The sequence below is a fragment of the Mobula birostris genome, chromosome 30, assembly GCF_030028105.1.
Source record: "Mobula birostris isolate sMobBir1 chromosome 30, sMobBir1.hap1, whole genome shotgun sequence".
Taxonomy (NCBI): Eukaryota; Metazoa; Chordata; class Chondrichthyes; order Myliobatiformes; family Myliobatidae; genus Mobula; species Mobula birostris.
The window spans coordinates 31,660,923-31,681,958 of record NC_092399.1 but is presented as its reverse complement, the minus strand read 5'-3'; the positions used below and the strand labels follow the sequence as shown (position 1 = coordinate 31,681,958).

General features: G+C 41.7%; 1 protein-coding gene across 5 annotated transcripts in view; it reads left to right on the top strand.

Annotated features, from left to right (window-relative positions):
- The first annotated feature begins 330 nt into the window (after positions 1–330).
- Positions 331–21,036, top strand: part of thrap3a (thyroid hormone receptor associated protein 3a) — a 115,741-nt gene continuing 95,035 nt past the window's right edge. For 4 of the 5 annotated variants that reach the window (XM_072247259.1, XM_072247262.1, XM_072247255.1 and 1 more), the window contains exons 1-2: positions 331–435; positions 11,911–11,965. The gene's annotated coding sequence lies outside the window, so the exon portion shown is untranslated. Of the gene's footprint in view, positions 436–11,907; positions 11,966–21,036 lie in introns of all 5 variants that reach the window. The other variant, XM_072247256.1, reaches the window with a different exon arrangement.

Here is a 21,036-nt window from a genome sequence, read left to right as displayed (position 1 = left end):
CTTACTGACGTCGAGTGCCGTTCGGACACCACTCAACCAAACCAACTGATCTATCTCGCTCCGACATAACTTGTCGTCACCATCTGTGATCTTGCCAACGGTGGCGTCACCAGTGAATTTATAGATGGTGCTTGACCTGTGCCTCGCCACACAGTCATGAGTAGAGTGTAGGGAGAGTGGCACGTATTCCTGGTGTGCCAGTGTTAATTCTCAGCGAAGTTCATACAGATCGGAAATAACAAGCCTAAATTCCTCGTTACATGTATTTCCAGACGTGTCCGGCAGCCGCGCCGTGCTTTCTGGGAGTTGTAGTCTGCCGTGGGGATTCTGGGAGCAGGCCGGCGGAGGCGCAGGCGCAGAGCGGCGCGGCGGATGGCTATGCGCGGCTGAAGCGTTGGTGCGACTCAGACACGCGGAGTGGCCGGACGTGGGCAGGTGAGTAATCTCGGCCTTGCTGAGCGCGGTGTGCCGATGTCTACAGGCTCACTACCTGACGGAGGCGCCGGGGGTGTCGAAGCGGGCGCTTCCTGGTTCCCGGGGGCGGGCTGAGGCCCGATGGTAGGGCAGCGAAGGCTGAGGGCCGCGATCCCTCTCCACCGCCCGCCTCCGGCGCGGGACGGTTGGCGAACGACGGCGGCTGATACCGAGGCCTACGTCGGCTTTTTCCCCCGTGAAGTAGAGGGATGGATGAGAAGCAGGGGGAGCTGTTGTAGTCGATGCTCGGCCCGGCAGGGGGGAGAGAGAGAGAGAGGCACTGACAATGTTCGGGTGTCTGAGAGCGGCCTCGGCCTCCTGCCCAGGTTAGTCTGGAGGATCAGATTGCAGTGACTATAGGCCTACAAGCCTCTTCCTGACCAGTCTCACCTAAAGCCCAGATCTCCCAGCGGGGTTTGTTCCTGCTCTTGTGTGAGTGGTGCTGTGTTTATCATGGACAAAAGTGGCACGTCCTGTAACCTGGTGAAAAATGCGCAAGCGTAGTTTTTACGTGGTGTGTGAATTATTAAGATCTATGCCCCTTACCAGTTAGAAGCCTGCCCAATTCAGCCACAATTAAATTGGAGATTTCACGATAGAAACTGATACCTTTTAGTTTTAGGATTTAAAGTACATGATTGAGAATTGGCACAAATTGAGGAGGTACAGGTCGTCCATAATGTAATGAAATGCAGGGTAAGGCTTTTAAAAGAGATACACTTGGCCTAAAGGCATTGTAGGCAAGATTGGAATTTATTGCCCATCACTAATTGCTCTGAGAAGATACTTGCCAGTGGCTGCATTGAACTGCTGTTCACCATGTACTGCTTCCAGATGAGGAATGCTAGATTTTTGACCTGGTGACAAATAGGGTTGGTTTTGATTTTGGATGTGGGCAGTCATATGCCTAATGCTTATATGTAGTAGTGGTTTTATTTGTCAGGTTCTTTTGAGGAGGTCTTAATGAGTTATTGCAGTGTATTTTTCTAGATGTATTGTGGTTGGGAATTTTGGGTAAGATAGTGGCACAACAGTGAAGTTACAGGACTAGGAGCATAGTGGCCCGGACTAGCAATTGAGAGACCTTGAATCAGATCTCACTGTTGGTATCTGTAAAATTGAAATTCAGATTAATAATCTGAAATTAAAACAAAGCAATGTTCAATTTTAGTGATAACTACAAAGCTATTGGCTTGTCATAAACCCCATTTACTAATGCCCTTTGGGGGGCAGAATCTGTCACTATTATCCAGTCTTCCTAAATGTAACACAAGACTCTTGGCAATGTGGTTGCCTCTGATAATGCACTTTGAAATGGTCAAGCAAGCTGTTCTGCTCTAGGGATGAGAGATGGCCAATGAATCAACAGTGAAACCCAGAACGCCAAGAAAATTGATAAATAAAGCAAAACATGAGCGTAGTTACTGTGCTTGGGTGTTAGGTGATCAGTGTTTAAGATGGTGAATGTAAGTCAAGTTTGCTTTGTCTGATATGAATGCAGCTTTGACTATTATGGAAACCAATCAAATGAAAAGTGTCTCGTCACTCTGTTGATGTACATTAAAGATTGTTAAATAGGTTTTGGAAGCCAGCAGGGGAATTCTGTGTTGAATAATACCCTGCTTCTGCCTTTTTGATGTTGGCATGCGCTAGCTGATTCTGGTCAATTAATTTTTGGAGGGGTTTTGATGTGCTGGTGAATGCAAAGATAAAGGTGATTAGCTTATTGTTGAAAGTGTTATTGCCTGGCTGAATAGCCTTTTGGTATCAAATCAAATTCTAGTTTAGTTAAACACTCACGACACGCTGGAGGAACTCAGCAGGTAAGGCAGCATGCGTGGAAATGATCAGTCAGTCATTCAACCATACATGAATACAGCCTATGGAAACAGTTGTCCTCTGGCACAGTGGATGTAACATAATTTTGATCTTATTTTTACAGTATTTTTATTGCAGATCCAGTTTTAGTTGCTGCTCTTTGGGGTTCATTTGTGTTGGGCTGGTTGGAGAAGAGAAACATCTTCACATTTGTTAGGCCATTGAATTTTATTGTTTGCTGTCTTATTAGGATTTGAGAGAAGATTGGATATGGGAGATGGGATGTATTGACATGATCTGTAAAGGAGAGAGGTTAAAGGCACTCTGCCTTGTGGACGAGGGGTTCATGTACATGGGTCTGGCGGACACCTCTTTATGGGCTGGTTATTTGAATCTGCCTGTTATTATTTTTGTGTACTTTTAGTCGTGTAATCTTACTAAAGTTCATTCCTCCTCTTGAACGTTACCCTGTCAACAGATCACTGTCTCCCTGGTTGTAAATAACTAACTGAATTGCCATTCTGGTAAATCTTTGTACCCAAGGTGTACAGAATTGGACAGTTTAAAGTTATTTTTGAAGATTTTGAATAAACATTTGTTTGGCATTCTATACTTCCAGTTGCATTTGTATGTTATCCTTTGTACGATAACTTGTTGTACAGTGTCTCACAAGAATGTACTTTGGCAAAATTGCCCAAGTCAGGAAGTTGAGAAGTGGTCAAAAACACGATGCAGGAGGTAAATCAGGATAGATAGGCATATACCTCTTCTGGTTAGTCTGAGGATAAACATTGGTAGAGCAAGACTTCAAATATGGCCTAAAAGTTATGTGTACTGGGTAGCAGGATCCCTGCTGTCTTGATTTCTTCTGATACTGCAAAGATATATTCAGTGCTGTCTTTGAAAATCTTGCAAGTTCACTGGAAGTACTGTATATGTGAACTAATGTTCGTGTCCTCTTGATCAACATGCCCAGCATTGACATTTTAATTGCACTCTGGCCTTTGCTAGCCCACAGACTCTCAAGATCCTGGAACATGCTGCCCCTCTTTCTCTCCCCAGCTGTGCCCTGGGAAGAGAGAGGGACAGATGTGTTCAAATCATCCTTGAAAAGTTTTCGACATTCCCATTAACTCTCAGGAATCCATGGTGGATTTAATTGGGTTAGGTACATTTGGGTAGGTGTTGAATTCATGTATTAGGAACACACACAAATTCTGCATTAATGTCTGAAGGAGCCACGACTTCACAAACTATAACCCCCCCCCCCCCCGCTCTATTGGGCATCTTGGCCAATTACGGAGGAGTCTGTGGTTCTCACATGAGTCTCACTAGTTATCTTAGAACCCAAACAACCATCTTTGATCCTAAAGTACTGTCTACGATAATGTAACCTGGCAAGCTAGGCCATTTGGACAAGGTTAGTAAATATTGGTCTTGCTTGCAAAATACTGATCTATCTATTTAAAAGGGAGTGTGTAGTTGAGGATTGGACTGTGGAGCTTTGGACATAAGGTAACTGAAGGTATGGTTGCCAAATAGTAGTCACTCCATAAGGAAAGGAGACCGTTGAGGTAGTAGACAAGTTAAAGGTCAGGATATGATTGGCATTGAGACGGTGATAATTCGATTGTTTCTTGTGTTAGTCATCAGTTTTCATCAGTCTGAGAGTTTCAGTATCTGTTAAAATATATGGTGGATTGAATAATCTCTCACACATTCTCACTTGTACAGAAACTTATCAGGCTAATGAGATCTGATGAGAAAGTTATTTGATGCATCTACCAAGTCCACAGTTTTGAATAGGCTGTGACATGTATCAGTCAAAAACTAACTGAAGTTGTTGTTGAAAATTTGCATTTTCCTCAATCTTAAACCTATTATCTAGGATCTACACTTCCTGTTCAAACAGTAACTCTTCACTATTTATTTACTTCCAGTAATTTCAGGGTCAAAGATATCACTAATGCAACAGAAAAGATCTATTCTTGTTTTTCAATCTAGTCTTTGTATCGTAGTCAGTGAACTGCTTTTGTTCACCGGGTTCTACAGCACTAGCAGATATCATAAACTTGTTGATCTCTCTGCACATAGACCTTATCCCAAGCCCAGTTCCACTGAAATATATGCCTTATGCTTTGCCACCTGGTAAGGCCCAAGAGGCAGCTGTTACACTTCTCGGAGACAGTAGATCTACCTTGTTTTATTTGTCTCACATTTTCCTTTCAAGTTGGCAAAGTATGAGTTGTCTCAGCAAATGTCCTTCAAAATTGATAATGGTGAGTTGACTAATCTGGTGATGCAAAATAATGTCAGGAATCTAGCAGGCACACTCGTGTTGTTAGTACATGTGGGGAAAAGCTGCCCTCCCTTGCGGCTGCTGGTGGGTGAATACTTGTTCTATACTGTAAGTTTGCTTTTTTTTGGGGGGGTTGTATTTTTCCTTAAGACCACTCCAGCTTGCTTCCTTTCTTTTCCCCTTCATTCAGGTATTCCCCAAACAACTGATACAAGTTTTAAGGAGACAAACCTTGTGATTCTTGGCTTGTCCTCACCACTGAGTTGCCTTGAAATCAGAGGCACCAGATGTTGGTGCAGCTTTCATTTTAAATGGTTCTGCGAGTGCCTCAGTGTTAGAGCCACAGCTTACTGAGGCAGATCTGTTTGGTTGGGTTTGTTCCATGTTGTCTTGGCTACAATTGGTCTCAGTGACTCTGGTTTATAAAGGAGACATTTATTTGAGTTTGTATTTGTGAGCATCACCCAGCTTGAAGCCTTTCTATTAGTTTGAAAGGTGGGTATTGAGGCCAATATTTATTGTTCACCCTGCTGTTAGTGAGTTTATTTCCTGAGTCATGGTGGTTTGGATTGTGAAAGTGCTACCACCATGCTATCAAGCTGAGTGTTTTAGAACAGTAAAAGAACATGTATATATGTTGTACAACTTGTTGGGGATCCTTCAGGGATATTGGACTGGAATTTGATTTGCTTTGGCTGCTGTTAGCCAATGTTTTTCCATGCTTGGCAAAATTGAGCCTACAAGTAATGGAGGGCAATGGGTGCTGTGGAGTTGACTGGAGTGGCAGTTTGTGAAGAGGAGGGAGTGAAGTGACATTAAGAGGGAAACCCCTTCACTATAGCAGAGCTGCTGTTACAGATTGTGTGTCTTGGCATAATCTGCTGCTGCTCTACAGTTCACGTGTGATTTGTGCCGGGGTCCCCAACCTTTTGCGCACCACGTTTAACATTGACGATATTCTTGCGGACCGGCCGACGGAGGGGGGGGGGTGGAGGGGGTGGTGTTCAAGTTCAACAGTGTGTGACAGGGAATGAGGAAAGGTGCAGCTGACTCGTATCGTTTCATATTGCCAAATCATATAGTTTCTGCGCGGCCTGGTAACACATGCCCGGTGCGGTGGGGACCACTGATTTATGCTTTGCCATTGTGTGACTAATTCTAAATTTTTGAAAAGCGCAGTAGTCATGATTGAGTTGTAGCTATAAATCAGGAAATTGAAACCTGAATTGCTGGCACTGGACATGGTTCAGGCTGCATATGAACGTCATTGGATAGAGTCCAGGCTTTTTCCATAGTTAGGAAGGGGAGTTGTGTCGAGGGTACAGGATGGATATGAAATTTGAAGAGTCAGAGATGAAAAGCCTTTTTTGTTGTAGCTTTATAGGTAGGAAACAGGAATAAAGATGACCAGTTGCAAGTAAAAAGTTTGAGAGCCCTTTGCATTTACCTGGATTTCTGCATTTATTACTCATAAAATGTGGTTTAATCTTCATCTCAGTCGCAATAATAGATGAACACAATTGTACTTCTCATGTCTTTATTGAAAGCGTTGTCTAATCATTCAGTCCAGGCTGGAAAAAGTATGTGAACCCTTGTATTTAGTAACAGGTAGAACCTCCCTTAGCAGCAATAACCTCCACCAAAGGTTTCCTGTCGCTGCTGATCAGACTTGCACAATGGTCAGGAATTTTAGACCATTTCTTCATAAAATCTGTTTCAGTTCATCAGTATTTCTGGAATACCTTGCATGAATAGCCTTCTTCAGATTATGCCACAGTATCTAAATTGGGTTAAAGTCTGTTCTCTGACTTGGCCATTCCAAAACATGAATTTTCTTCTTTTTAAACCATTCTTTTGATTAACTCTTGTGTTTTGGATCATTGTCTTGTTGCATCATCCAACTTCTATTAAGCTTCAGGTGATGGACTGCTATCCTGTCATTCTCTTGTAAAATATCTTGATACAAATGAATAAAATCTTCTCTGGTTTCCAGCTGCATACAGGTATTAATTATAAACAACATTTCAATGACCAACTCTGCCATCTTCATCAGGGATGATACCTGGTCATGTCTAGCCAGTGGTATTTATAGCTCTGTAGTCCGCCCCTCCTAATTGGCTAGTCCTCATCCAATCAGCTTTCCGCTCTTCCACCTTGTTTACTGGAATTCAGTTGTTTTAATTATATTAAGTACTGTTCATTTTAGAATTTTAAACAAAAATATTGCTCTGCTTACTTTTTAATAACTTTTTTTTTCCCTTTATTTTTACTTATCTGTTCTGGTTCATTCTTGGGCTGCTTGCTTATTCTGTTGGAAGTAATGCATTGCATTTGGAGGAGCTCAGTCAGCCTTGGGTTGCACTAATGCTCACTGGATAAGACAGTTTTTTTTTACTAAATTCCCAAATTTAGCTTGCGTTTCTTTGCTTTCCTTTGACTTGTAATGTGATTGAACTTTAACTTACTGAACTTGTATTGCATTTTCAACAGATTTAATTCCTATAGGCAGTTCCGTGAAGACTGTTCCCTCACTATTTTCTTTAAATTTGTTATGCCCTGCCCACAAAGAGTGCAGTGATTACATTACTGGACTCATCCAGTTTCCATGGATTAGGAGTTCAAATCCCATTGCATTGAAGCTGCCCCCAGAGCTATTGTGCAAGTCAGGCCCATGATGGACCGCTCACACTTCCCTGTATGGATGCAGTTCCAAGCACCCTCCTAATGCTTCACACTGAACTGGGCAAAGTGACCTGATTTTTCTGGCATCCCATCAGACACTGTATTCATTATCTTTATCACTTCTGCACTCTACCTTCTGCAATAGCTCACCAAGATGTTGTTGACAGCACTTTTGAAGTACACAGCCTCTACACACAAGCAAAGGGTTGGTGAAGTGCCAGCTCCTTTCTATTCCTCTCCCAAGTTTCATGCTACCCTGACTTGGAAATACATCATTGTTCCTACTTTGTTACTGGTACCTTACCTGACAATGGTGTACAGATACCTTTTATTAAGGGATTGTAGTGATAAAAGATGTTCACTGCTGTCACTTTAAGACTAGTTTGAAGGTTCATAAATGCTCCATTGCTAAAGACTGTTACATTCGGCAAATGTATTTTTAAAAATGATTTATTCCCAGTGCTTTTTTTTGTCACAGTGTCTTAGTGATTCTGGCTTTCCCTAGCATTTTGAACCTTTTTTTTTGTTTTATTATAAAATTGAGCGTTATATCTATTTTCATCATTCTTGCAGACAGTGTGTTCCAGATTATAATTGTACTTTGTTTTAAAACAAAGTCTTTTATGTGCATTCTCCCTGCATCTTGTTTATATCACCTCTGTACAATCTGTACTTGAACCGCTTGTTAATGGGAACCACCTCTCTCTATAATGGTCATTACTCTTCTTAATCATCTTAGTTCCAAGCATCCTCAGTTTCTCCAATATCACCATGTAGCTGAAATCTCCCATTCCCAGAACCATTGTGATGAATCTTTTCGATACCTCCTTGAGAACATTCACTTCCTTCCTGAAGTTTGAACAAAATGAGATGCAGGACTACAAATGTGTTTTCATTTGGACTTTCTCCTTTGCAATGAGGATAACTTTTATAAGCAGCTTCTATTGTTTCTTCTCTCACAAATGTCCTACAAAGACCCCAAAGCAACACACGCATGATTTTTTCATGTTTGTATGCAGAGACCTCTCTGCTTCTCTGCAATATTTGTAGGTGTAATTTAGTCCATATTGACTATCCTTGTACTTTCTGCCAAAATGCATCTCTTTATACTTTGCCATGGAGAGTAGCCTTTCAGCCCACCATGTCAGTGTGTTCCATCAACCACTCACATAATCCACAGTAATCGCATTTTATTGCCCCTAACTTCCCAGGTTCTCTACCATTGATCTAAACGCTATGGGTAACTTACAGTGGCCAATTAATCTGTCACCCTTTGGGATGTGAGAGGAAAACCGAGCACCCAGGGGAACCTAATCACCACAGGGAAAATGGGCAAACTCCATGTACAGACAGCACCACAGATCAGGGTAAAACTTGGGTATTGGAGCCGTTTGACAGGAGCTGTGTAACATCGGTACCATGAGCTATGTTGCTGTGCAGGTGATGTCAGATAGAAATGGTATAGTGAGGATTTCAGTTATTTGTTGAACATGTGCCTATTCTGTCAGACATATCCTCTTTCATTCCAGTGCTATGCAACTTGCTGTTTACCATACGTACAAATTTCAGAGATTTACTTACAAATGTTTGAAAATTTGCCCTATATATGTAACTATTTCATTAATGCGCCAAAACCAGTTCTTTCTATTGACCCTTGAGGAACTACGCTCTCACTTGTGTGCAACAGAAACAATAGTTTATCATTTGTCTGCTTAAGCTTATTATCCATACTAAGTCTATTTCATGTACTTCTGTTTTCATGTATCTCCGTGTCAAACTACTCAAGTCCAATAGACAACATCCATTGTATTTTCTTAGCAATGGTTTTATAATGTCAAAATTAATATCTTGATCCATCCCTTCCTTTTAGCCAGCACATTGTTTGAGTCATTGACGTGTATTGCACAACCCTTCTTTTCTTTGTTCCCTCATTTTTTTCTATGCCTTAGATTTATAATCATTCTGTTAACTTTGCTTTCAGCTCCCTGCTTTACAACCCTGCAGGAATACATTTTTCTCTTTCTATGCTACATATGTTTAAAGTCTACCTGTTGCTCTTCTAATTTCATTTTATCTTGCCAGATCCTCTTTCATCACATTGAATTTATCTCTCCTCTGACTAAGCAGTTCTATATTAACTTGCTCTTTGGCCTTCTCCATTATTTATCTAAATATTATCAACACTTTTTTTTAAAGGAGTTCTCCCATTGACCTACTTGGGCCAGCTTCTTCCCAGAACCAGTCTGATGCCTCTTTCCTTGCTTGGCTAAAGGCTTTTAATCTTGATGAATTTGTATTTTTGATGTTTCTGCTCTTTTCACCAGAAATGTCTGAAGTAAACTTGATTTTAACAGTGTACAGTGTTGTTGTCTGAGGCCAGTGTTAATCAGCCGTCTAATTGAGGTGACTCCAAGCTGAGATGTGAGAGAATTCTGCCAATCAAAGGCTGCAGAGAGAAGGAAAAAATACCACGCAAGAGATTGGGTTAAAGCCAAGTGATTTTCTTTTTCTGACATATTTTGCAATATTGGCTTGCACTGATACTGTCAGGTGTACAGATGCAGCTCTTAGTGTTTCCTATAATTCGTACTTACATTTTTTTGGTGTATTGTGGGCTTCTGTGCAGACACGGCCTGGCCCTTAGTACATGGTCAGAGTAGATGGGGTCAAATCCCAAAGTCCATGAGGAAGGTTTGGTCTTCTTCCTCTCCCTCCCTTTCTTCATGGCCGATCAGAAAATTCAGCTGCCTGAGCCAGCTCTTTATTGGACAATGGAGTGGGTTGATAGGTTTGTGCTGCTGGCTCTTCTCTGTTCTTCCCACCTCAATTACAATGGTTTCAAAACCTTGGCATGATGCACCATGATTCTCCTTGTGACAATCTACTCATAGTGCTGTCAGTGTCCATAACCCAGTTAGCAAATAACCATCCTCAAAGCTGGGGAGAAAAATCTGGTGAGTAGGTGGTATTGGGGTATAGGTAACATTTGTACCGAGAGAAGTTTGGAATTTTTGGTAATATACCTTTAAGATTCACAGCTTGCACTATGAGACTGGCTTAGATGGAGATCTTGCTCCTTTATGGGAGTGCAGTTGATAGGCTTTCATTGCAGGGAGGACAGTGAGAGTATTGGGCGACAGCTTTTCACCTAGAGCCTGACCAACTCTTGGGCTTCTTCCACAGTCACTGGGATTTCAGTGAAACTTAATAGGTGTGAAATTTCAATGTACTCATTCGAAATGTGAAACACTCAGCATTGCAATTTTAGATTATATCCTTCTAAACTTAGTCCTGTGTCTGGAGAGAGCTCTAATAAACGATGTTATACGTGGCTGAAGAACTTGTGGAACTGGAATGTTGCTCAGTGCTGACAGCTTCTGAATAGATAACAAATTGAGTATTGCATGCAATGTGTGTTCATTTAATTGCAAATTTTATTTGGATATGTACAGGTATCAATTAAGTGGGGATAGTATTCTGTGAAATAATTGTACATATCAGTTGCTTTAATGTTTTGGAGCTTCTTATTGTGCAAATTGTCATTCCCTTCTTTCTTAGTGAGCTAAAGTAAAGCTTTACTTTTTGAGGTAGTGCTATTCGTATATGGGTAAATATGGTATCCAGTTGTTGTCTGACAACACCTAAGTGGCCATGGATAAATGATCAGCTGATTTTGCTGCATGTTTTCATCATACTGTGAGGGTCGCAGTCGTGTACTGGTTCGTGCACTCCTTTACAGCATCCAGCTGTAAGATTAGGGTTCAATTTCTGCTATTGTAAGGAGTTAGTACGTTTTCCCCATGACTGCATGGGTTTAGTGAGTTGTAGGCATGTTATGTTTGTACTACAAGCATGGCAACACTTGCACTATTCTTGTTGATTTGAATTGATGCAAATGACACATTTCACTATGCTTCAAAGTACGTGATATTTATTCATCATTTATTTTGTATTTCTACATTTAAAATCCCTTCTCCACAGCCTACTTCCATTTTTAGTAGATTACTGCCTGCCGTTACATTATAGTAAAATCAATGGAAACAATAGGAAGTTAGTAGAGTGAAGTGGTCTGTACAGCTTGGTGATCAGACCTCTTTACTTGATTGCACTTTGGCCTATTAACCACAAGCACTGTACCAAACAAAACATATAGATCAAAGCATGTAGCTCCTTTCATGACCTTTGCACATTCAAAAGTGCTTAGTCTAATAAAGTATTCCTGAAGTTTATGACATTATTATAACAAAGCAAATGCAACAGCCATTTTGCCCACAGTAATTCCAGAACAGAGCAGTGAAAGTGGTCAGAAACCAGCTTGGATACTGTTTCAGGGTAAATATTCTGTAGAATTTTCTATGATAACCTGTTCTTAATTAACTTCATAAATATACCAGAACAAGTAGGTGAGGCTGTGGTTTTACATTAATGGAAACTTATCTGGAAGTGTAGAAATTCCTCATTACCATATGGAAATGCCAGCTCAAAGAACTTACAACTTCCTGATTGAAATGAATGTTGCTGACTGAGTTAATCTTATAGACTGTGACTGTCTGCTTCAGAATAGCCTTCTTTTGGTGATTTACCAATTGTTAATTCTACCTTTTTACACACTGATTAAGCTTGTGTTCTTCCAGCAGGTTTCTGTGCTGTATCGGGTTTGTGGTCCAGTCTGTGGCAACTGCATGATAACAGGTATGTGGCTGTCGAGCACAATCACATGGAAAAGTAAAAGAAGCAGCAAATGTGAAAATGCTGAATGGCCCAACAGTTCATTCAAGATCTCATGACAGTGGAAGAGGCAGTCCTTAATAATATAATAATGTAAATCCTCCCATTATTAGAAAATCCAAGTAATGTTGTAGATATATTCATCAGAAATTGTTTGCTTAGATTATGTTATTTGGTGAAAGACCTTGTGAGGTGTTTTGAAGTTGATCTCTTTGAAGGTTCATGTAGGTCACACCCTCTCACTCTTTACTCTTCAATATTTTGATTAAATAGGAATAGATGTGATTGATGAGAATCCCATCACTTCTCTCATGTATCTTATTGTATACCTTGATATTGCTGTTTCTGATGTGTTTGTTATACATTGTTAACATTAAGTGACATGATTTGATTGAGTGGATGATTTGCTTAAGTAGTTTTACTACCTGTAAGCTCTTACTTTGAAGTGGGGGGCTGGTGAACATAAAATAGAATTGACAGCTCAACATTATCTGGAGAGTGGTGACTTTGGCTTGGAGCTTGAAAGAAATATTAATTTCTAACTTCCAGATAACTTTCCATTAACGTAAAACCACAGCCTTGCCTACTTGTTCTGATATATAAAACGAAAATTAAAATCTTAATTTTAATGTTACATTGGAGCTATATCTACCCATGGCCATTTTGAGCTCCCAATTGCATGCCATTTCAGCTCTTTCCATTTCGTTTCTTGGCTATGGTGAACCCCAAACATGAACTAGAAAAACACTTCATGATCTACAACCCTATGGTATAATATTGCATTTTCCATTTCCAATTAACCTGCAACTCCTACGTTCCTTTCTCTCGCCTCTAATTGACCAAAGTTCTTTCACCTACCTCCAACTCCTTCCATCTGTTCATCGCCTGTGTGCTCAACCTTTCCCAGCTGATTTGATCTATGCATCTAATTCCAACATGTTTATACTTGTTACCTCACTCAGTCGTGATGCAGCCTCTAAATCAAAATGTAAAGTATCCCTCTACCATCACAAATCTAACGGTATCTTCAGCAGTTTATTTTCTTGCCCCAGATGACAATATCTGCCATTTCATATTCTGCCTGGGTAGCCTTCAACTTGCTGGCATGCACATCAATTTCTCTAACTTCTGATTTTTCCGCCTCCTTCTTCCCTCTTCTTCCGTCCCTCGCTCTGCCTCCCCTCACCTCTCCTGTTCTCCTCACCTGCCTATCACCTCCCTGTGATGTGCCTCCTCCTTCACTCTCTCCCATGGTCCACTCTGCTCTCCTATCACATTCCTTCTTTTTCAGCCCTTTACCTTTTCTGCTTATCACTTCCCTGCTTCTTGCATCCTCTCCCACCTAACTGGCTTCACCTCACACTTACTAGCTTGTACTCCTTCCCCTCCCCCCAACTTCTTATTCTGGATTCTTCCTCTTCCTTTCCAGTCCTGATGAAGGGTCTTGGCCTGAAACATCGACTGTTTATTCACCTTTGCACCTCTGATTTTTAAATTACCTCACTGTTTATTCTTTCTACCAAGATGCATGAACTTAAAGAGGGGTAACTTTGAAGGTATGAGACGTGAATTAGCTAAGATAGACTGGCAAGTGATACTTAAAGGGTTGATGGTGGATATGCAATGGCAAGCATTTAAAGATCACATGGATGAACTACAACAATTGTTCTAGAACAACTTGGCAAAAGAATAAATCAGGGAAGGTAATGCACCCGTGGCTGACAAGGGAAATTAGGGATAGTATCAATTCCAAAGAAGAAAAATACAAATTAGCCAGAAAAAGCGGCTCACCTGAGGACTGGGAGAAATTCAGAGTCCAGCAGAGGAGGACAAAGGGCTTAGTTAGGAAAGGGGAAAGAGATTATGAGAGAAAACTGGCAGGGAACATAAAAACTGACTGTAAAAGCTTTTATAGATATGTGAAAAGAAAAAGATTGGTTAAGACAAATGTAGGTCCCTTACAGACAGAAACAGGTGAATTGATTATTGGGAACAAGGACATGGCAGACCAATTGAATAACTACTTTGGTTCTGTCTTCACTAAGGAGGACATAAATAATCTTCCGGAAATAGTAGGGGACAGAGGGTCTAGTGAGATGGAGGAACTGAGGGAAATGCATGTTAGTAGGGAAGTGGCGTTAGGTAAATTGAAGGGATTAAAGGCAGTTAAATCCCCAGGGCCAGATGGTCTGCTTCCCAGAGTGCTTAAGGAAGTAGCCCACAAAATAGTGGATGCATTAGTGATAATTTTTCAAAACTCTTTAGATTCTGGACTAGTTCCTGAGGATTGGAGGGTGGCTAATGTAACCCCGCTTTTTAAAAAAAGGAGGGAGAGAGAAACTGGGGAATTATAGACTGGTTAGCCTGACATCGGTGGTGGGGAAAATGCTAGAGTCAGTTATCAAAGATGTGATAACAGCACATTTGGAAAGCGGTGAAATCATCGGACAAAGTCAGCATGGATTTGTGAAAGGAAAATCATGTCTGACGAATCTCATAGAATTTTTTGAGGATGTAACTAGTAGAGTGGATAGGAGAGAACCAGTGGATGTGGTATATTTGGATTTTCAAAAGGCTTTTGTGACAAGGTCGCACAGGAGATCAGTGTGCAAACTTAAAGCACACAGTATTGGGGGTATGGTATTGATGTGGATAGAGAATTGGTTAGCAGACAGGAAGCAAAGAGTGGGAATAAACGGGACCTTTTCAGAATGGCAGGCAGTGACTAGTGGGGTACCGCAAGGCTCAGTGCTGGGACCCCAGTTTGTTTACAATATGTATTAATGACTTGGATGAGGGAATTAAATGCAGCATCTCCAAGTTTGCGGATGACACGAAGCTGGGCGGCAGTGTTAGCTGTGAGGAGGATGCTAAGAGGATGCAGGGTGACTTGGATAGGTTGGGTGAGTGGGCAAATTCATGGCAGATGCAATTTAATGTGGATAAATGTGAGGTTATCCACTTTGGTGGCAAAAACTGGAAAACAGATTATTATCTGGCTGGTGGCCGATTAGCAAAAGGGGAGGTGCAACGATACCTGGGTGTCATTATACACCAGTCATTGAAAGTGGGCATGTAGGTACAGCAGGCGGTAAAAAAGGCGAATGGTATGCTGGCATTCATAGCAAGAGGATTCGAATACAGGAGCAGGGAGGTACTACTGCAGTTGTACAAGGCCTTGGTGAGACTACACCTGGAGTATTGTGTGCAGTTTTGGTCCCCTAATCTGAGGAAAGACATTCTTGCCATAGAGGGAGTACAAAGAAGATTCACTAGATTGATTCCTGGGATGGCAGGACTTTCATATGATGAAAGACTGGATCGACTAGGCTTATACTCGTTGGAATTCAGAAGATTGAGGGGGGGATCTTATTGAAACGTATAAAATCCTAAAGGGATTAGACAGGCTAGATGCAGGAAGATTGTTTCCGATGTTGGGGAAGTCCAGAACGAGGGGTCACAGTTTGAGGATAAAGGGGAAGCCTTTTAGGACCGAGATTAGAAAAAACTTCTTCACACAGAGAGTGGTGAATCTGTGGAATTCTCTGCCACAGAAAACAGTTGAGGCCAGTTCATTGGCTGTATTTAAGAGGGAGTTAGATATGGCCCTTGTGGCTAAAGGGATCATGGGGTATGGAGGGAAGGCAGGTACAGGGTTCTGAGTTGGATGATCAGCCATGATCATACTGAATGGTGGTGCAGGCTCAAAGGGCCGAATGGCCTACTCCTGCACCCATTTTCTATGTTTCTATGATCATGCACTTCCCTGCAGTATACGCCATCTGCTACTACTTTGCCCATTCTCCCAAACTTGTCTAATTCCTCCTGCAGGCTTCCTGCTTTCTCAACACTACTGGTCCTTCCACCTACTTTAGTATTGCCCATCAATACTGTCATCCAAATCATTGATGATCAATTTGAAAAGGACCAGTTCCAATACTGACCCACTGCAGAAAGCCATTAGTCATTGGCAGCCAACCAGAAAAGGCCCCCTTTTTTCTCACTTTTTGCCTACTGCCAGTCTGCCAATATTCTATCCATGCTAGTATCTTTCCTGCAATACCGTGGGCTTTTGTTAACCAGCCTCGTGCGTCTCCTTCTCAGAAGGCTTCAGAAAATCCAAATAAACAACATCTGATTCTCCTTTGTCTATCCTGCCTGTTATTTCCTCATAGAATTCCAACAGATTTGTTAGGCAAGATTTCCACTTAAGGAAACCATGCTGACTTTGGTCTAATTTATCATGTGCCTACAAGTACCCCGAAATCTCTTCCTTAATCATGGATTTCAACATCTTCCCAACGCTAAAGTTGGGCCAACTGGCCTAAGGTTTCCTCTGACATGAAGTGAAAGCTGATTTACAGGTGGACTGAGCTGTGCGATCATGACAGGTGGGTTATAGCCGTGCTTCATCTGCAGGGGAGCTGAAGATGTCACATACCTTGGCTGAGTTAACAATTTCCATCAGGACTCTGGAAGTCCTGTCCAGTCCACAAACCCCACTACGGAATCGTCCAGCAGCATCAGTGATGCTGTTGAACTCACTGGCCAGAATGAATTGCTAGTATGTCGTCAGCAGAGGTGGGAGCTGCACGAGGGCAGCCAGCTGCTCGCTCTACACGTGTTACTTAACCAGAGTGGAGTGATTCAGTACAATACATCTGCCACAAGGAGGACCCCACTGTTAAAGTCGAATTTGAATAAAACTCGGGAGACCAGCTTATAGTTGCCACAGTTTTTTGCGCACCCTCCTACAGGAATTTGAGACCCAGTTGTCAGAGGGAAGGCACGTAAGTACTGCCACCATCCAACAAGTGGGCCTGTTCCCTCAGGTTACAGTCGTATATTTATACATAGTAAGCCCCATACATTACTGTTGCAGTACGTTATTTGAACTGATACGCCCACCAAGTCTGTTGGTGCAAAGCTTAGTTACAGATAAGAGAGTCTGCTAGATCAAGGCTTAATTACAGATGGATATGCTGTCCTTATCAGTTAGTCCCTTTGCTAGGCTCTGACTTAATTACAGATGGATGTTCATTTCGGTCCTTATCGGTGAGCCCTCCTTCCCCTACTCAAACGAGGCTACATTGTCCAATGTTATCAAACTCTGAATGTCTTTCTGCAAGCTGAGGAGAACTGGTAATGAGCCTGTCTTAGCTGGCTGCTGAAGGCAGAGTTTACTTCAGTTCAAAAATTCCTAATCAGTCCCAGTTATTCTTTTAGCCAGAGGTTACATAGGTTCAAAATGTTTTTTTTTATCCCCAATTCCTCACCACAACCTCTCTTGACTTGGGGAAATTGAGAAGTTGCCTTCCCATAGCAGATTCCCCCGCTCTGGAAATGAAACAGACATTCTCCCCAACCACACGGATTTGATATCATGGGCCAAAGTACCTGTTCCAGTGCTGTGTTGTTTATGTTACCAGCCATGTATTTGAAAGTGTTAGTGGATGCACATTTTAGTGATAGTAACCATAACTATATAAATTTCCTGGTAGTTATAAAGAGGGGATAGGGAAAGAAAACTACGTTAGGGAAATGGGGATAAAAGGCTAACATGTCTTCTTTCTGGGATACACATGATCTTCCTGGCAAGAGTGTTCCTGAAGTTCTGAGATACAATGAAAGCAAGCTCATTAACCTGCCAAGAATTCGTTATGGATCTCGGTTCCACTGTATCTCAGTTCAAGTACAAATTCCTGATGATCAGTTTTGCAGGGTGGTCTGTCACTCTGTGGGACTGAAGAACACGTATCGAAGTTTTCTCTGTCACTGCTTCCCCTACTCTTAAAGCATCTGATGCAAGCTTCAGTCAAGGTTCTTCCAGAATGCTACATCTCCTCTCTGCCAGGACCTCCGGCACTCAAGGCTGAGACTCCACTGCTTCCCCTTCTGATTGTCAGCACCACAGCTGGTACCGCAGTCTTTGCCAACCAGGACTCCACTCCCCTCACACATGCCTATTCAATTCCTCTGCCATTCCCACATCAACCTGTCCTTCCTCTTTCCTCCATCCTCCAACCTTCCACCCTCTGCCTGGTGAAGGCCCAAGGCAAACTAGAGGAACAGCATCCATTCTTGAGATGCAGGAGGCTGTAGATGCTAGAATCTGGATTCAGTCTAAATGAAGGGTCTCAACCCATAACGTCATATGTTCAACTCCACGACTAAAACAATGTGGTTTTGTTTAAAAAGAGGGAAAGAAATCCACGTTAGGGAAATTGGAATAAAAGGCTAACATCATTTCTTTCTCAGTGCAGATGAAATGATACTCTGCATGGTTCTGAAATTGTGGGAAAGGAATGAATGCTCTGACTGTAGTGAGACTTGTCAGTGATCATTGTTTTACTGTTAAGCTTTGTCTCCCTGTGCTCCGTGTGACTACACAAGTGCCAGAAATGCCAGCTGTGTGAGCCTTGCCCCACATGTAACTGCATACCCTGACAGGAGTGTCCACTCCATGTACCTTTGTTGCTGCCCTATGAGTGCCCAGTGTCAGGATTGCCAGGCATACAAGCCCTGTGTCAGCTGCGTGCCCCAACTGCCAGGTTTGCCCCGAGGACAAGCCATGCCAGTCCTGCAATTGTAGGTGCCTTAGCTGTGTGACCTACAACTACCAGCACTGCAGCAAATACCACTTCTCATAACTGCTCTAAATGCTAATGTGCACTGTGTATTACTGTCACAACTGCACTTGCAAGAGATCTCCCAGATCCTCTGGGATGTCTGTGTTCTATCTTACAAGTCTGCCGACGCCCAGATTGGTACCATCACTTTCTAGATTCCTGCAAATGCAAACCAAGCCGATGCATCATAAAATCCCCAGTAAGGAGCACCAGGCATAAGCCACTTGATATGATAATTTATTTGCATTTATTTTAATCTGTTTCTTCTTTTAACGCTGTCACTCCTGGCTACAAGCTCATTAACCTGCCAAGAATAGGTTGTGGATCTTAGACCCACTGTATCTCAGTGTAAAGCACAAATACAAGTTCCTGAAGATCTGTATTCCAAGGCAGTCTTCAGTCTGAGAGACTGAATATCACGTATCACTGTTTCCTCTTGCATTGCTTCCCTGGTCTTTTAAAACACCTGATACAAAGCTTCAGTCAAGGTTCCTCCAGAACGCAACAACTGCTGTGTGTCAGGATCTCCTCCCTCAAGTCTGGGAACCCACTGCCTCCCACTCTGATTGTCGGCTTACCTTGCCTGAAGTCCACAGTCCATTCCTTGGTCTTGCTGGTGTTGAGTGTGAGGTTGCTGTTGCAACATTACTCAACTAGCCTCTATCTCACTTCTGTACTCCACTCGTCCCTGTCTAAGATTCCGCTAACAGTCGTGGAGTCCTCAGCAAATTTATAGATGGCGCTTAATCTGTGTCTAGTCATGCCATTGTCAATGTAGAGAGTAGTGCTGTGCACTGAGCATGTATTTTTGATGTTGCACTGTGTTGATTGTCATTGTGGGGAGAGATGGGGAGATGTTGAAAACTGGATGTTGTTAACATTGGTATATTTCTAGAATGAAAATCAGATATCAAAGAAGCCATGTTATTATTGGATGGTGGAGCAGGCTCATAGGGGTTTTAAAAAGTACTTTGGTTGTTAGCCTCTGCTGCAGCATATCCCAGTGGATATATATTATGTCATACTCTTAATTGTTCTTTGAAAGGATCTTTTTATAAATGATAACTTTGTTGTGGGATAATTATCACCATTGATCTATAAGTTGATGGATACAGATTTTCATTGTTTAGCTAGGTGAAGCCTTTAGAATATTGTCAATTTTTTTAAAGCTGTGGGTAGACCTAATTTCTGAAGTTCTTTAAATCTTTGTTTCTTTTTTGTCAATCTATTTGTTTTATAGCGGACTGTCCAATGTAGTCTTTAACAGCAGCAAGTCACAGTCTTTCATTTGTATTCTGTGCTAAAATAAATAAAATCTAAATCTCTTTGTCCATTTTTCTTGTAGACTGCATCATTAAATTTAACCAAGATAGCAGGGGTACAAATTATTGGCTATTGGATCCAACTTCTTGCTCTCTTTGGAATGTTGAACCACCAAATCAAAGGAGACTTAACTAGTGTTTTCAAGCTCCGTCACACACTTTAGTTGAAGGTGAATTTAAATGTATGAGCAAGTTAAACCATGCAGATTAGGGTGGTGCAATGTTTTTTGGATGGTGAGGGAGTTCTGGTTAGGCCCTTGTACTGAGTGGGTTTAGTAGAACATGCAGAGGGGGATGATGGGACAAGTACAGTTGGATTGAGAGTGGGACGAATCAAATTGTTGTGGGCAAACAGTGGAGCAGGTATATCCTCTCCCTCTGAGCTACATTGGGATCCTCTTGTCTTTGCTTTCTACATCAGCACTTACCATAATCTATAGAATTTCTGCATCGATTAGGATGGTACAACCAAACACTTGTTTTTAATTTCTTCTTTCAGCACTCCAGAGACTCCATCCCCTGACATCTTCGTGAACCGTGTAAGAGATAATAACTGTTACGTTTTACCTGCCCTTTTATCCTTTCTAGAGTCTCAAAAATCTTTACTTTCAGGTTAGATTGGTAAATTGATTAATTTTTGTCCCATGAACCAAGGTACAGTGGGAAAACTTGTTTTGCATACCATTCATACAGGTTAATTCATTATAGCAGTGCACTACGGTAGTGTAAGATAAAGCAATATTTTTGTTTTATACAATAAAGCTAATTTTGAGCACTTTAAGTCATAAACACAATAACTGGTAATAATTTTGAACTCTTGACCCTTTTTTTTAAAACCCACTTAACATTTTTTTAACCTTGAACTCTTGCCCATCCTTGTATTTAGTGCTTCCCACCTGTCGCAGCTCCAGAAATACATGTATCGAGTTGAAGCAAGAGTATGCAGTTTGGCTCTTCAGCTTTGCTCCTTGATTATTCACTGAAGTATGCTCCACCAGTCTTATCCCTTTAGCATTAAATTTATTAATGATTTGGTTTCCACAATCTATAGGTTCATCACCGTCTTGAGTGAAGATAGAGATAG